Source organism: Oryza brachyantha, chromosome 4, assembly GCF_000231095.2.
Source record: "Oryza brachyantha chromosome 4, ObraRS2, whole genome shotgun sequence".
NCBI classification, from domain to species: domain Eukaryota; kingdom Viridiplantae; phylum Streptophyta; class Magnoliopsida; order Poales; family Poaceae; genus Oryza; species Oryza brachyantha.
Window position 1 is genome coordinate 4,149,296 of NC_023166.2, and position 18,169 is coordinate 4,167,464.

Consider the following 18,169-nt stretch of genomic DNA (forward strand, 5'->3'; position numbering starts at 1 on the left):
TTCTTCTGCGGTGACATGGTTCACACGAGCTTGCACATATCTCTGCCCGCTGCGCTTCGGCTTCGGGCACTTGTCAGCAAAGTGAGATCATCTGGAAACACCTCCGGATACTCACAAACCACTGGTATGTCTTCCAACTTCTTCGGATCTTTGACTGTTTCCGAGGGTCGCTCTTTGGCTTCCATCTGATTCAAACAAGTCCTGATTGTTACTAACTCCGGCGACTGATATGTCACTACTTCACCATCTTCACTGGTCAAGGTGACTATACGCTTGGCACAATCAATCACTCCTTAATGCTTGGTAAGCCAGTCCATTCCCAAAATGACATCTAGGTCTTTAGATTCGAGAAGGATGAGATTGGCTAGAAAGGATGTCCCTTGGATTTCTATGGGCACATTAGGGCTATAAAGGTTCGAAAACATACTATGCCCTGGAGTACTAACCCGCATCGGGTTTCTTAACTTTTTCCTTCTTAACCCAAGCAATCCCACAAACTTTCTTGAAATAAAAGAGTGTGTAGCACCAGAACCAAAAAGTACTGTAGCAGGTACGAAGTTGATAGGAAACGTACCCAGTATTACTTCTGGCGCAGCCTGTGCTTCTTCTGCGGTGACATGGTTCACACGAGCTTGCACATATCTCTGCCCGTTGCGCTTCGGCTTCGGGCACTTGTCAGCAAAGTGACCTGGGTCGCCACAGTTGTAGCACACTCTATGCTTTGCACCTGCATCCTTCCTGGCTGGAGGAGGTTGAGCTGTTGGTGGAGGAGCGTTCTGTTGTCGGGGAGCTGGTGCAAGGAGAGCACGCTAAGGTGGAGCACGCTGGGACGAGCCACCACTGTAGAAGTTGTTGGGGTTGTAGGGACGGTGCTGGCGGACAATAAAGGTCGATTGCCCGTGCTGCTGATTCTGAGGATGGGGGCCGGTGTGGAATCGGGGCTTCTGAGGAGGCGGCTGGTTAGACCTGAACTGGGAGGCCTTCCTTTTCTTATGCATCTGGAGGTGCTGGTCCTCCTGACGGATGGCCTTATCGACCAGCCTCTCAAAGTCAGCATAATCGCCCGAAAGCAACTGCTTCTTCAACTCGTCATCCAAACCTCCGAGGAATTTTTCTTGTCTTTCGGCGTCAGTGCGGACATCCTCGGGGGCATATCGCGCTAGGCGATTGTCACGCCCAGAAATTTACACCAAATTTCTGAACAATAGCATGTATTAAATCTCGATCCAGGCATCAGCCCGAGTACACACTATGAAAAATTAATACACAGTTCCACGTCTTAAAAACAAATAAAAACAATTATCTATCGAAATGCAGCGGAAAAAGAAAACAAACTAAACCATCTAATCTTCAGCTTCAGCTGGCGATGACGGCTCCACACCACAGGCATTCTCGACGGCGGACTGAACCTCACTTCAACCTTCGGAACAACCTTCTGACTCAGGCTCTGGCACTTGCTCTGGTGGGGGAAAATTAAGCAAGGCTGAGTACAAACCACCGTACTCAACAAGTAACACCCAAATGAATGCAATAGGGTAACAAGGGATAGGCTAAGGTTAAATTGCACAAAAGCTGTAGTAATTTAGCAAAACAGTAAATAAAATAGACTGAAATAAAAGTAAAGTAACATTTAAAATAATCATCCGTTGTCCAACGTTACACCACGTTGCAACAGGCCCAAACCACTGTCGAACGTTACACCACGTAGCGACAGGGTCAACCCTCTGTCCAACGTTAAACCACGTTGTGACAGACCCAAACCACTGCCAACGTTACACCACGTTCGCAGGGTCAACCCAGTTCCAAGATTAATAAAATTATAAAAGGGGTTCAACTAATCCGAGTGAGTTTGTCAGTTCACCCAATAACCGCGGGCACGGCTATTCGAATAGTTTTACTCTGTAGAGGTGTACCACTTTACCCACAAGACATGGCTGCCAAGCATGTTACCATGCCCCAACGTATCACCACGATACCTCAGTACGGAAACCGTGATAAGACCTTTCACCTAACCCTCCCTAGACAATCGCACCACACTTCAGGTTTCACCCCCTCCTTTACACCAAGTCGGGCAGTCCCCTCTTTTGCCTTGGTAGATCCGGAAGCAGCAGAGGCTTTCGTTACACCATGATTGCCCGTCCATACTCCATCACGCCTACCCTTGCCTCGGTACGTCGAATAGGGACAAGCTAGATTACGAGTCTCACCGTTGCCCATTCTGGCTTGTGGTTAGTACGTGTAAGACCTTCAGGGTTTCCTGAGAACCGGTTCTTAATTACCATGGGCACGACTCTCAAAACCATGCACCCACAGCCTACCATAAGCAATATTTTAGTTATATTAATCCAGATCCGGAGATTAATAATGATTACAACCATTAAAGGTCTATCAAAGTGCAACAATAATTAAATAATAATTGGTGAGCTAGTTGAACTAAGCATGGCTAAGCATTGACTAACCCTAATTCTAGTCAAATTAACCCTGGGATGACAATAATAATACATGGGAATCAACGGATATAAAGGTGAATGCCCAATAGATAAATACAATAAATAGATTTGCATAAAACAATGCATGTTTAAATGTAAAGCGAGAAATTTTATAAACATAGGTTCAATATGATCAAAGAAGGTGCCACTTGCCTTGCTTAGACCCACGGGGAACTTCGGCGATGACTTCGAGAACGAACGGCGCTTCAACGGGGTCAAAACCTACGACAAACAAGGCAAAACAAACAAAACAGGCTATAATACTACTGAAACAGTGAAAGAAACTATTTTTAATGGATTCTTGGCATTTTTCTGGATTTAATGAAACTTGAATGGACCTAAACGGAGACTAGATGAATTACTTATGAATTTTAGAAGTTTCTGGGTTTTTAAATTAAACAGAAAAGTCCTAAATCCATTATTGCGCAATTAATGGGGCTGCTGACGTAAGCGAGGAGAGAGGAGGCGCTGACGGGTGGGGACCACCTGTCGGTGGGAGAGAGGGGAATTGGGCGGCTGACACGCGGGCCCGACCGAGAGGGAGAGGCTGGCGGGTGGGACCCGCTGGCCAGTGAGAGGGAAACAGAGAGGGGGGAGGAGGGCGCGGCTGGCGGCGAGCGGTGCGACGGCGCGGCGGAGATGGCGAGGGCCGAGGAGAAGCAGAAGGTAGCGACGGCGAAGGGACGGCGACGTGAACGGCGACGACGAGTCGGTGTGGAGGAGGCGGAGACAGCGACGGGGTGGCGCGGCTCGGAGCAGCGACGAGCGGCGGGAGGGAGAGACGATGACGGACGCCGGCAGCGGGGGCTTGGCGACCGTGCGACGACGGTGACAAAGGGCGGAGATGCGACGGCGAGCGCTGGCAGCGCACGTCACCCAGCGACGGCGCGCGGGATCGGGTGGCGGCGGAGGACGTCGGCCGACGGCGAGCGGCGGGGCGCACTCGCGGTCGCACGAAGAAATGGAGGAAGGGAGGAGAGCGGGCTCACCGGGGTGGCACGGAGACGACGGCCGATGCGACGAGATCGATCGGCGCCGGGTGACAGTGGCGCGGCGGCGCTACGGAGCGGCGACGCAAGGGAGAGGGGGATGGGATGCGGCGTTCGGCCGGGGAGGCGGCGACGGCGCATCGCGGCGACGGCGGCGACGGCCGGGCGGCGCGCGCACGGAGGAAGAGGAGGGGGATGCAGCGGGGCGGCGGGATTGGCGGCGACCGTTGCGAGCGACGGCGCGACCGGGGAAAGCGGAGCGATGGTTGCGCGCGGGAGGAGATGGCGTGGCTAGGCGGTAGGCGGCGGGGCGGTGGCGCGAGCGGGTGCGGCCAGAGGAGCTAGACGGGAGCACGAGGGAGGAGTGAGGTGGCGTCGGCCGAGCAGCGACGCAGCTTGGCGGCCGAGCGGCGGACGCGACCGGAGCGGCGGCGCACGACGACAGCGCAACCGGAGCAGTGGCGCACGGCGGCGACGGCGAACGGCACGATAACGACGGCATGACGGCGACAACGTCGGGCGGCGACAAGCGGGCGGCGCGGCGGACGGCGACCGGCACTTACCGATGGCACGGGGAGGTCGGCAGCGGCGGCGGAGAGGGAAGGAAGAGGGAGAGAGGAGTGGAGCGCTCACCAGCGGCGACGGAGACGGCGGCGCGTCGGCGAGGGCGAGGCGGAGGTGGGGACGCGGACGAGCGGCGGCTTGCGACGTTCGGTGGCAAGGTCGGCCAACGGCGTCGAGACGACGGGGCACGGCGGCGGGAGGGACGAAGGGGGCGGCGACGATGCTCGGGTGCACACCGGCAGCGACGGAGGCCGGCGGGAGGTCAGCGAGGTAGAGGCGGCGGAGGTGACGCGGGTGGGCGGCGACGTCCGACGGCCAACGAGGAGATCGGCAGCTGACGGCGACGGAGGGAAGCTTCGGGCGGAGAGGGGGAAAGTGGCGGCGGGGCAGAGGCACGGGGATTTTATAGGGTGTCCGCGCCGGCTAGGGCGGAGCGGCCGGTGGAGACCGAGTCAACGACACGGCGAACTCGGTGGCGGCGGTTGCGGCGGCGGCGCGGCGCGGTGTCCGGCTCGGACGCGGCCGGCGCGGGCGCGGGCGAGCTGGTGCGGTCGCTGACAGGTGGGGCCCGCCTGTCAGTGGTGCAAGGAAGGAGGGAGGCGAGGCGGACTTCGCCGCGGCGTGGGCGCGCGAGCGGGCGAGCTGGGCCGACGGCCCAGGCGGAGGGGAGGCGTGCGCTGGAGGAGTGGGAGGCCGGTGCCCTGCTCGGCTGGGCCAGCCGAACGCGGAAAGTGGGCCGGCTCGGCTGGGTCGGCCCGGGAAGGAGGAAAAAGAAAAAGAAAAAGGGAGAGGAGGAAAATTGGACTTCGGCCCAATTTGAGAAGGAAGGGAAAAAGAAAGGAAAAAGGAGGGAAAAAGGAAAACCCCACTTTTGCCGAATTTTAAATTAATTTGTTTGATCAAATTTTATTCTTCTGCAATTTGAATTTAAATCCAGTTAATTGATTTGCGAGCCTCGATTTAATTAAATTAATTCCTTTTAGAGGGATTTTTCCTGAGTTAATTAAGCCAATTGTTGTTTACGGATTTCTTTTTACGATTTTAGGCTTGGGATAAAACTCCGGGCGTGACAGCGATTAAACTCATGAAGGTACTCTGTCACTGTCTTGGCACCTTGCTGCAAAGCGCGGAACTCACGCTTCTTCTGGGTGACTATCCCATCAGGAATATGGGCCTTGCGGAAGTTAAGGCAAAACTCCGCCCAAGTTACTTCCATGGTAGCGGTGCGGGTAACCAGGAAATTATCCCACCAAGCAGAGGCGGGACCCATCAGTTGATGTGCGGCGAAAGAGACTTTCTCTTGGTCGGTGCACTGTAGTAGATTGAGCTTCTTCTCGATAGCATGGAGCCAATCACTTGCCTCCATGGGGTTGGTAGTGCTTGAGAAGGTCGGGGGACGAACACGGAGAAACTCTGGTAACTTGGACTGCACTGGGTGGTCCATGTTGTTGCTGGTTATTCTGATTCTGGTTTAAAAGCTGCTGTAGCACTTGCTGGTGTTGCTGCTGCTGTTGTTGCATCTGCTGCATCATCCAGGCGAGCATTTGGGTATGACTAGCAAGAATCTGAGCGAGTGACGGGTTCTCTGGTGGAGGCGGTGGGGGCGGTCCTCCGGTGCTGGACTGGTCGGTGTTACGGTTGCCGTGGCAGGTGTTCACCATCTGCAGGAGCGGGAGGGAACAGAAAGAGAAAGAAGAAAATTAAACGGCTAAGCAAACAGGGGCTTTATTTAATTAATGAACTGTAATTGTCTTGCTTAAGAAACACACTTAAAAACCAGACAACTCCTGGCGGTACAACCATAACCCCACTACTACTATGGTTCACCACTAGCCCCAAGCGAAGCAAACCTAACACACCAAAACTAGCACACAACGACTAAGAACGAAGCTAAAGGTGACGTCTATGGCACGGAAGGAGAGCGACGATCGACGACAGGGGACGGATCTTCTTCCTCGTCTTCAGAACGGCTCCTACAGTTGATGGGGAGACCATCTTCATCTTCACTAGAAGCGGACTCGCTGCTGCTAGAGACTGTGACGATCCCGTTGCGGTTCCTTGCAGCGTTGAAAGGGCAGACACCTTCCTCGGGCACTGGGGTCGGAGAGGTTGGCACCATCTACATCAGTGGTCTTGGTTCATCCGGGGCACCGGGGTAAGACTGAACTCTTGGCGGCCCACGGGTTCACTTCCTTGCCGTGGTGCGAAGCCTTGCACCTATGGGCTCTGGGAGTCCTTTAAGCCTGGCGTTCTCCTTCAATCGGTCGATCTCATCCTGCAGACGGACGATCTGAGTGAGCTTGGCGTCGTTCAAGGCCTTGGACGCTTCATGGAGATCGTGATGCATCTGGTCGAGGCCCTGCAGCACCATGCACATCCTACCGAAGGTAGGGTCTTGCTCACTCCGGGCAGACCGAAACCTACTGACCATGGAATTGGGTCCACGACCAGGGTGATACCGGTAAGCCGAATGCCGAAACGTCAGGTCGTGCCTGGCCCTAAGCGTTGTCATCAGACTGTAAGCAGCTTCGTGGCAGGCATGCTCATGCGAGCCTCCGGCTCCTTCTGCATCCAAGTTAGGGAGGAAACCGGGGATTCCATGTAGCTCCAATATGACATGGTGGGGAAACTCGCCTTCAAGAGGGTGGATCGTGGTGTACTCTGGCTCATAGGGGTATCCTGCCGTGAACGAGACTCTTGCCAACTCTGCCACGAATCCAGCCATTCCGTTTCCACGATGATACAAGGGATGGTCAGCCATCTAAAGAACACAAGGATTTAGAATCAATAGATGCAAAATTTTATTTTAAGATAAATAAATCATAAAAGAAACAAAATAAATAAAGTTTTACCCGTAAATCGATTTACTCACGCTTTTCAACCAAAAGGGGTTTTGTCTTTTTAAATCACTCACGCTTTTGAAAAGCACTAACCCATTTTCAAAACACTCTAACTTTCGCAAATTATGCACAAACATGAAAAGCAGAGGGCTCTTAGGGTTTCCATTGGGCTGATCCTACGGTCAAAGGAGGCGACGTGGCGCGGCGGTGGAGAGGATGAAGGGGCGGCGAAGGGCGTGGGGTGTCCACCGGCAGCGAAGGGAGCCGGAGGAGGGTTGGCGATGCCGAGAAGGAGGCGATGGCGCGGCTGGACGGCGACGACGGGCGGCCGACAGCGAGATCGAACGGCGGCGGCGAACGGCGAGGCACGGCAGTGGCTTGGGCGGAGAGGAAAAGTGGGCGACGGCGCGGCAGCGGTGGGGATTTATAGGGTGGCGGCGCCGGCTAGGGCGGGGCGGAGGTTGGAGACCGAGTCGGGCACGGCGAGGTCTCGGCGGCGGCCGTTGCGGCGACGGCGGTTGCGGCGGCGGCGCGGACTCGGACTCGGCGCGGCGCCGCGCGGCGCCGCGCGGCGCGGGCGCGCGAGCTGGCGAGGGCTCGGTCGCTGAAAGGTGGGCCCCAGCTGTCAGTGGCGCGAGGGAGGAGGGAGGCGACACGGACTCCGCGGGCGAGCGCGGCGCGCGAACTGGGCCGAGCGGCGGCCCAGGCGGAGGGAGGAGCGCGCGCGGGAGGAGGCCGGTCGGCTCGGCTGGGCCGGCCTGGAGGAGGAGGTGGTGGGCCGGCTCGGCTGGGCCGGCCCGGGAATTAGGGGGGAAAAAGAAAAAGGAAAAAGAAAAGGAAAGGGAGGAAAATTGGACTTCGGCCCAATTTGAGAAGTAAGGGAAAAAGAAAGGAAAAAGGAGGAAAAAAGGAAAACCCCACTTTTGTCGAGTTTTAAATTAATTTGTTTGGCCAAATTTTATACTTCTGCAATTTGAATTTAAATCCAGTTAGTTGATTTGCGAGCCTCGATTTAATTAAATTAATTTCCTTTAGAGGGATTTTTCCTGAGTTAATTAAGCCGATTGTTATTTACGAATTTCTTTTTACGATTTTAGGCTTAGGACAAAACTCCGGGTGTGACACTTATGTTGGCGAAGGAGTTAGTCTTCCGCTTCGTTGTGGCGCAGGAGAGCCGCGACTTCTCCCTTCTGGAACCCTGGCTCAGGAGAGATCTGAAGCTTAAATGCCTCGGTCTTGCCTCTCTTGAGCGTACCTTAGCTCGCCAGCGCTCACGTTTGATCTCGCGTCTCCGCAAAGGTGCTCATTGCACCGCCTCTCATGAGGAGATGCAGGAGCTAGCCTCCTCTCACTTCCGTGACATCATGGGTTTGAGTGTCAACCGCGAGCTGGTGCTGGATTTGCAGTTTCTTGGTCTACGATCTCTGCTGCTGGACAGGCTAGACACCCCATTCACGAAAGAGGAGGTGTGGTCGGTGGTTAAAACCTTGCCTTCAGACAAAGCCCCTGGCCCGGATGGTTTCACGAGCCGTTTCTACAAGGCTTGCTGGCCTGTGATCAAAGCGGAGATCATGGCGGCGCTCAACTCCCTCGCCTTGGCCAATGGTCAAGGGTTTGACCATCTCAATGATGCGCTTATTGCCCTTCTGCCTAAGAAGGAGGAGGCAATCGATGTAGGAGACTTCCGGCCGATCAGCCTCATTCACAGCTTTGGGAAGCTATTCTCAAAGATCCTTGCCACCCGGTTGTCCCCCCACCTCGATGCCCTAGTCGAGGTGAACCAGAGCGCTTTCCTCAAAGGCCGCTCTATCCATGACAACTTTCGCTACGTGCAGCTCGCGGCCAGAGCCTTCTACGCCAAACGCACATCTAGGCTTCTCCTTAAGGTTGACATCGCAAAGGCCCTTGACACGGTCAGCTGGCCATTTCTTCTGGAGGTGCTCACCCACCTAGGGTTCAGTCAACGGTGGCACGACTGGATCTCTGTCATCCTTGGCGCCTCCTCTTCTTGTGTGCTGATAATTGGGGTGCCTGGCCCTCGTTATCCTCACCAGCGGGGCCTCCGCCAGGGGGACCCCCTCTTCCCCATGCTCTTTATCTTGGTCATGGAGGTGCTCAATGCGTTGCGGAAGACAGGCGGTCTTCTCCCGCTCAATGATCGAGCAATTAGGCATCGGCCTCCCTCTATGCAGATGACCTGGCCATGTTCCTTTCCCCCGTTCGCCAGGACCTTGAGTTCGTTCGAGGCATTCTCTCTGTCTTCGGTTCTGCTTCGGGCCTCTGCACCAACTTCTCCAAGTGCTCAATCACTCCAATTCGTTGCTCGACCAGTGAGCTCAAGATGACCCACTCCTCATTCCCCTGTAGGATCTCCAAGTTCCCTTGCACCTACCTTGGCATGCCTCTCTCAGTCCGCAAGTTGCCGAGGTCAGCGTTGCAGCCGTTGGTTGACAAGGTTACTTGCCGTCTTCCACCCTGGAAAGGCCGGCTCCTCTCCCTTGCCGTTCGGACCGTTCTTGTCTAATCAGTGCTCTCCTCTATCCCGGTCCATGTGGCAATGGCGGTCGGCTTGCCTGGTTGGGTGGTGAAAGCCATCGACAGAAAGCGACGCGCCGTCCTTTGGACGGGCTCGGACTCGGCCCATGGTGGTCAGTGCAGAGTGGCTTGGACGAATGTTTGTCGCCCAAAGTTGTTTGGGGGGTTGGGCATTCCTAACCTGCGTACAACCGGTTTTGCTCTTCGCCTGCGCTGGCTCTAGATGCAGCACTCAGGGCACCCCTACTAGGCTGGCCTCAAAGCCCCCCCTGAGCGTTGTGTCTCTGATATGTTCGCCACTTCCACCTTTTTCTTGCTTGGCGACGGGGAGAGTGCTCTTTTCTAGTTAAACCGGTGGATCGGGGGCCGTTCGGTCGCCTCTTTGGCCCCGCTCTTGCTTCCCCTAGTCCCCCGCCAGATCTGGACCATGCGTTCAGTTGCCGCTGGCGTCGTGAACAACGCTTGGATCTCTGACCTCCGTGGGGCGCTCACCGTTCCAGTCATCAGCCAAATTCTCCTTCTCTGGGATGCGGTACATCAGATCCAGCTATCGCCAGGGTCTCAGGACGGCCTCTGCTGGCGGTGGACTAGCGACCAGCGCTATTTGGCGCGCTCGGCCTACCAGGCTTTCTTCTTCGGCCAGCAAACCCTCCCTTGCACTGATCTACTTTGGGCTGCTAAAGGTCCAACAAAATGCAAATTCTTCCTTTGGTTCGCCTTTCAGCGCCGTTGTTGGACAACGGACCTGCTCCTTAGGCGCAGCACGGATTCCCACTCCGCCTGCCCCTTCTGCGCCTAGGATTCTGAGACAGCGAACCACATCCTTCTAGACTGTGTGTTTGCTAGACAGCTCTGGTTTTGGGTTCTGACAGTCACGGGATGGGCTCCCTTATCTCCCACTAGGGGCGTCTACCTTCAGGACTGGTGGCCTTCATCAAGAGCCCTCGTTCCGAAGCATCTGAAGACTAGCTTTGACTCCCTGGTTATCCTCGTCTCCTGGCAGCTCTGGTTGGAGCGCAACCGTTAGGTTTTCGATCATGAGCTTTCTTCCCTCCAAGATGTGCTCAAAGCCATCCGTTCGAAAGGCTTAATGTGGTCCTCCGCTGGGATAGCACCCCTTAGCGCCATGTTCGGAGATTAGCGTAGCGTGTGTGTTTCCCCCATCTTTTTGGGCTTTTCTGTTGGGAGATTAGCTCTTAGCGTCTGGTATCTCCCCCCTCGGGTTGTTTCTCTTGAGGGTCTCTGCTGAAGGCCGGTCTGGCCGTATGCATTGTATATCAACTCTCTTTTCCTTCTAATATATTGACGTGCAAATCTTTTGCACGTTCGAGAAAAATTGATCGAATGGGGAGTCCATTTCAATGAAATGAAGGGAAACCCCATGGTTCTAAAGTTTGTTGTTAGCATTAAACTTTGTATGTGATTATACATTTTTCATAGTAGCAATGGTGATTGGAAAGATTCTTTTTTATTAGAGAAATACTGATGGGAAATGATTTTTTTCAGAACAATTTAGAAAGGATTTTATCACAACACTAGATTGGAAGGTGCGTGTATGGAGTTAATTAATTTATTGTGTGGTCAAGAACTTACGCTCTGCAATTCAATAGCTACAATTTTATATTTTTCTTAACAAGACAAACAATGTACATCCCCAAGAGTAATTATTCTTTGTGACACATCTGTCACCTAGCTTAAATTACAACATTTTACTGTTGATTGAATAAATAGTTAGATGTTACAACATCTTATTGTTTTACACTCTTTGGAGCTTGCACCAGTTGAAACTCGGTCCCTTTTAAATTGCAACTTATTGTTGAAGCTTAGATATTTCAACAAGCTTCATGCAAGCCTTTGGAGTCTGGAAGCAAACGTTTCAATGAATGGTCACCTTTCTCCCTTTTTTACGTTTTATTGGACAGACTGAAACCAAATATAACCTTATGTTGTATATACTAGAAGAAGTGAACTTTTTTCTTTTGCTACTATTGCAGATACAATTGTACGAAATATACCAAGTTATTTATAATATAATAAGGAAAATCATCACATCATGGAGTTGCAATAACTGAAAACAAAAATTTCCGCATTTGACATCATTTATTTACATGGAGGTCATCACTTAGCGTGTAGCTAGCTTCTGAAATTTTGATGCATGTAATAACTTACTGAATTTTGCCTGTCAGTTAATCAAAATATGCCTACTGCTCAATTTCTAACACTGATATGTGATAAAAATCACTTTGGTTCCTTTAATGTCTACATCAAAATGCCAACAGTGGAGATCATGAGATCTGGAAGCTACAAAACAAAGGTACCAGCTTTACACCCATCCGAAATTTAGTCTGTTCTTTGTAGCTATTTTCTTATTCTAATCTTCACCTGTGTTACAATAATAGAGAACATCAAATTTGTACTGGAGATGATAAACACCAACCTCATGTCCATCCGGAGCATCGATAACATATGTAGTTGTGAGCAAGGTGGGGTTTGCTATCGTGAATGTACTAGAATTTGTTAGAACTTTTCACCTGCCTGTAGTCATGTACTAGCTCTTTAGCTACTTTTAATTTCTTTATATTTGATACCATTGATTGTTCTCCATTTTCAATGTTAATGTAAAGAGATAGTTATGTGGCATATTAAACTTCATATTTATATCTATTCGATATATGTATCATGGAAAATTATAATAAATTTGATTGTATTTATATATTTATCATGATATACAGCGTGGTAACGTGCATTGCACGTGTACGATTACTAGTAGGTTATATAAAGTAGTGTTTCCGCTAGGTTTTTGTCCGTCGCCGCGCTGGGCCAACGGCCCGCGTCACTTCCAGGCCAAGCTCCCCGCGCTGGCCGCGCCCATGTGCGCGGGCTGTCGGCCACTTGTTCCCTTCATGCACCTTGGGTTATGCCGCCGCCTCCGTCCCCTCCACTCTCCTCGATCTCGACCTTGGCTCGCATGGAATCCACCGCCCACCCGGATGCTGACGTTCTCTGACTTGGTTGCTGCATGTCTATTTTCTTTTCGCTTCGTTGAAGCTGTCCAACAAGATCTTCCGCATCAAGAAGAAGCTGATCGACGAAGAAGCTAGATGCGCCAGAATCGCCCAATCCCGTATTGGATCCGCATGCGGACAGACAACACCATCAGGTGATTGATCCAACCTTGGCCGCTCGTCCTGCGTTCTATTCGGCTTAGGCTTTGTCGATCCTGAGATGTCGTGGTTTGCATATATCGCTGCAGTTAAACGCGAAGCGCAGGCACTGACACCGCACCAAGCTTGGGATCTGAGCAGGGGGAGGTAGCAATTGCTGCCTGTGAAAGCTAGGGTTATTGAGTTGTCTGCATTTGTTTTATGGACATTCCTGTGTTTATGCAAGCCAGGATGTGGTTCCAGGATGCTTTTATTAAGATTTTCCGAAATGTTAAGAGTAGTACTCTGGTATATATACTGATGATACCATGCTATTCGAGGAAAAGAACTCTTCCAATATGTCTGTCACCTTGAAGTTCTCTCAGAGGGTTAATTATGATTCATTGTAGTCAAAGATACGAAGTTCTACCGATATCATCCAGGAGTAGTATATGGTTGCCTTTTTAAACCATAGAAATGAAAAAACAGAGTAATAGAAAAAACATAGAATTCTGACAGGAATATAGGTGTAAAACAGAGGATTGCAAAACATAGGAAAAACGTATAAATGACCGTTTGATTGGACCACAGGAAAAACACAGGAATTTGAGGAGAGACATAGACTCAAAGGATTTTTTCCATAAGGTTTAACCTCTTATTAAATTTCCTCCTAAACTTCTATAGGAAGTTAGGAATTTCATAGGGTTCTTTTCTTTGATTCAAAGGGCTTTATAGAAAAAATTTCTATAGGAATAAAATTTTCTAAAATTCCTATAAAATTCCTTTAAATCAAATAGGGCCTTAGTTTCTTTTTTTCAAAGAATGACCGGAAGAGTAGGCCGCCGGCAGCCCGCGTCCCCTCCACACCAATGGCTGCAGGATTCGGCGCAGCGTTGGGTTTCGGTCGGGCACGACACGCACGGCGCAGAAGCTAGCGTGGCGCCTGGTACGGTCGTGACGTCGTGGCCGCGCGCATCGCACGGGAGCCGCGACGCAGGAGGAACGACTGCCTGGCTGGCGAATTTTTTGAATTTTGAATTTTTTTATTAAATTATTTACCATTTTACTTCTGCGATTCAAAAATTTACAGGAATAGCCTCCTCCCGCCCTCTGGAAGGGTGGAATGCTGACATGGCGAATGGCGCGGCGTCCGTGCGGGACGGCCGTTAGCGGCGCAGCCCAAAATTTTGCACTAAACCCCCTTCCGCCCTTACGGAGGGCGGGAAGGGAGTAAGTGCAAAATTGTCGGGGCCGGCCGACGCGCCCGCAGAGGAGGGTCCTGGCCATTTTACAAGCGGCCCCTTCTGCCCTCCATAAGGGCGGTTTATTCGGCGGCCAATATCAGGCCGCCAGCCCCCTTCCCCCTCCTCATTTCCCCCCTCCCCACTTCACTCACTCATAGTTGAGGGGAGGGCTCTGGAGCGGCGAAGCTCTACTGAAATTTCTCGGTGGGCTACAGTAAGTTTTCGAAATATTTGTTATGTTCAATAAATGTTGTTTATTTAGCGATTGTATTATTTTGTTAGAACAAAATTCATTTATAGTGTATAATTAAGATATTTATGTACTAGATGGTTACTATTGTGAATGTATAATTTAGTAGGTAGAAAAATTTTTTACCGTACAATTTAGAAACTTATTTAATGGATCATTGATTTAGCGATGGTATAATTTAGTCCGTACGTAATGTATTGATACAGTATAATAAAGAAATTTATGTACTAGTAGTCATTGTGTAATTTAGTTAGGAAAAGTGTATTTGTAGTGTATAATTAGAAAATTATTTGGTGGGTAATTGATTTAGCGATGGTACAACTTACTCGTACTAATGGTATAAGTTAGTGACTACAAAAATTATTTATAGTGTAAAAAGAAGTAAAATATAATTAAATAGAAAATGAAAGTAGTTTATGTTGTAGTTAAGGACACTGTTAAGCATATTTAAGTTAATGTAAAGCTATAGTTTTTTGTCGTTGTTAGCATCTTGTTATTATTGTCGCTTACATAATTAAAATACAATGATTGCTTAGTGATTGCTTGTTGGTATCATACTATTAACCTCGAGAGTTAAATATGATTTATTGCTTATAGTTAACGTATAATCAAACCTACATTCAAATATTGCGGACTTTTTATTCTTAAAAATTAATGATATAGTTCAAGAGAATAGTGTTTACTGCCAAGTTAATGTAAGTTAAATTTTTGAATTTACAAAATTAAAATGTAGTTAAAACTGCAGTTACAGGTAGGATGTAATATAGAATAATACAATTCGCATAAACAATATGTATTCATAAGCACACTAAAATGAGTGTCGTAAAAGATGTCTTGAAAAAACAGTGCATTCCCGTTGTAGCTATGGCCAATAAAGTGCAGTTTCAACTGTACTATAGAGAAATAAATGTCATGTATGGTCCGTATGGAGTAGATCTTACTCAATTCAAATGCACCGTTAAGGGCATTGATAAACCTCTTGAAAGGACATTTGGTGCTATTCACAGTTGGTTAATGAGGGAATTTCGATACGACCCAGAAACACCAGATATAACCTTATCAGTGGTAATAAGCCGGGCAGAAGAAGGTAATATTTGAGAATTGATGCTGGTGACCTCGACAGAGACATGGAGATCGTATGTGAAAAATACAATGCAACAAGGATGGCCACCCGTCATCCACATTGCAGTGTTTAACAAGGTGGGAACTCAGACAATGAGTACCCAAGAGCAGGAGGGGCCAAGTCGTAGAGGAGATGAAGCTGAATCAGGCAGTGAAGGTGAAGGGGAGGAAGGAGAAGACAGGGTTCCGACTGGAGCAGCGGATGAAGGGGAGGTACATCCTAAAATAGTTGAGGCCATGGAAAGGGAAGACTCTGAGAATGAGAGGGTTGATGATGAGGAATCGACAGATAAAGAATGTGACGATGTATACCCATCAGAATGGTCGAATAGGATTTTTCTAGCCTCCAAATTATAGAAGGGAATCATGTGCCTTGGGAGTACATGGAAAATGAGGTCATACAAGGGGCAAGGTATTGGGACAAGGAGGATCTGACAGAGGCGGTTAAGCAGTGGGCAATATCATTACGGAGAGAGTTGTGGGTGATGAAGTCAAGCAAGTCAGTGTATGAAGTGAAGTGTGGACAGTCAGATAATGGTTGTCCATGGAGGGTACATGCTTACAAGGATAAATGGAAGGATTACTGGGATGTATCAATTGTGACCAAACACAATTGTCATGTTCCAGGTGTTGAGAAGTATCACAGGAACATGACATCTGCATTCATTGCCGCTAAGATGTACGATGCTATTGTGAACAACCTAGGGTATAAACCAAAGTCAATTATTCGACACATCGAAGAGAAGTACAACTACACAATCTCATATGCGAAGGTTTGGAGGGCAAAGCAGAAGATTGTTGAGCGTTGGTTTGGTACGTTCGAAGCTTCATATGATAATCTTCCAAAGCTTCTATCTGTCATTTTACAGAGAAATCCGGGAAGCTTCTATGATATCAAATCCTTCCCTTCGACTCAAAATCCGCTTCAGGCTGTCCTTCAACGTGTATTCTTCTCACTAAGTGCATGTATATTTGCATTCGTTCATTGTCGGCCCATACTTTGCATCGATGGAACATTTCTGACTGAGAAGTACAGATGTCAAATCTTGACAGCAATCGGTGTGGACGGTAACAATCATGTGGTACTAGTGGCATTTGCATTTGTTGAGAGTGAGAACACTGATAGTTGATACTAGTTTCTGAAGCGCGTGAAGGATGCGGTTGTTCGGGTGCGGCCTGGTGTTTGCCTTATTCACGATCGGATGCGGGCCTCCTTCATGCTATTGAGTTGTTGAGAGATGGAAGCCTGGAGGAGGGTTTGGCGCCACAATGGCCAGATGTGGAAAGTAGGTGGTGCATGCGACACGTGGTGTGATCGTCCACTCTGCAATTGTGATGACCGGTGCATCCTAATGGCCTCGTTGCACAGTGAAAGTCCGGGGAGAAGGTTCTTCAGATGTGCAAACTTGACTCAGGTTTGGTTGACCACAACACCAATCCCAACGTTTGTCATAAGTACCTACCTTTTTAATCGTTTTCCAAAATTTGCATATTCCAGTACCAAAACCCAGTATGTAGATTCATTCAGTGGGTTGATAGAGAGAATCTCACCCGCAATGACTCACGCCCCTATCCACGAAGTGAACATATATCCGACTACCGCAGAAGGAAGGCTGAACACAAACGGCGTATAGCGGCTGACAATCGTGATTGGTGGGTCGATCCCAACGGACTACCAACGTGGAGGGAACGTCCCGAATGTTATTGCGGTGAACGTTGCCAGGTTGTAAGATCTATTTCACGGCGAACTCTCGGCCAACGGTGCTTCACTTGCCCTTGCATTGTCGACGACGATCTCGTTGTAAGTACCATTTCTTCTACATATATATATTGCCAGACGTTCTAGTTTATAGATTAACATTATTCTTAATTTCACGCAAGAAGAACAAAGAAAATGTAACTTCTTACAGTGGATAGATACAGGGAGATCTTCTTTCACAGGTTCATCAATTACACAGCCAGAAACGCCCTGACAAGTCCTTCAAGCAAGGATGGAGGACGTACGACGTGTACAAGCCGCTACCCTTGATTGGAGGAATAATCCATTCGGCGTACCAGATTGGGTCGAACGTCCAATATGCAGTTGTGCAAATCGCTGCCAGATGACTACATCATTCGAACCACAGAGTTATGGGAGGAGATACTTCCTTTGTCCAAACATAACCGATAACCACACCATAAGTAAACATCATCCCAATATGACATTATGTCTTCCACATCTGTATCTTTGTTAATCTCCTTTGGGAGCATCTCCGGTATTTTTAGAGAAACCAAAGAGCGTGTTGTTTCACTGCGTGGATCGACGAAGTCATGCCTAAGTACTACGGCCATAAAATTACTGAAGCCGAAACATGTCATGAGTACAAGCGAGAGAAGGAGTACCACGAATGATCAACGGTACAACGACGCTCAAGGGGAGTACTCCCAAGATGACCGCAATGTCTTTTCAACGATTGTATCCCGAGTTGAGCTTTGTTGTAATACATTGTTTCCGGAATTGAGCGGTGCAATCGTACTACATTCTCGCTTCTTGCTCCATTATGTTCTTCTCTGTTTTTGTCCTTCTCATGTGCTACAATTTTTACTTTGCAATTAAGTTTTATTAACATTTGGAATATATTTTCTTTAGTTCAACATATATTTTAAAGACATTATTATATACAAAGCCAATTTAATAGAAAGATAGCTTAATTTAGTACTAAATTTAACATTAAACAATACTTCCTAAATCGAACCTCCACAATTGTTAACTTTGCTTTTAACTTGTATTAACACTCGGAATATATTTTCTATATTTCCTTTTAAGTTGTATATACAAAGCCAATTTAGTAAAATATTAGCTTAATTCAGTAATAAATATAACATTAAACATTATTATATAAATCTAACCTAAATCTAACCCTTTAGCTAACACTAATTAGGCAAACTAACCTAAACCGCCCTCTGGGAGGGCGGCAGGGGGCCGCCTGCAAAATGGCCAGCCCCTTCCGTCC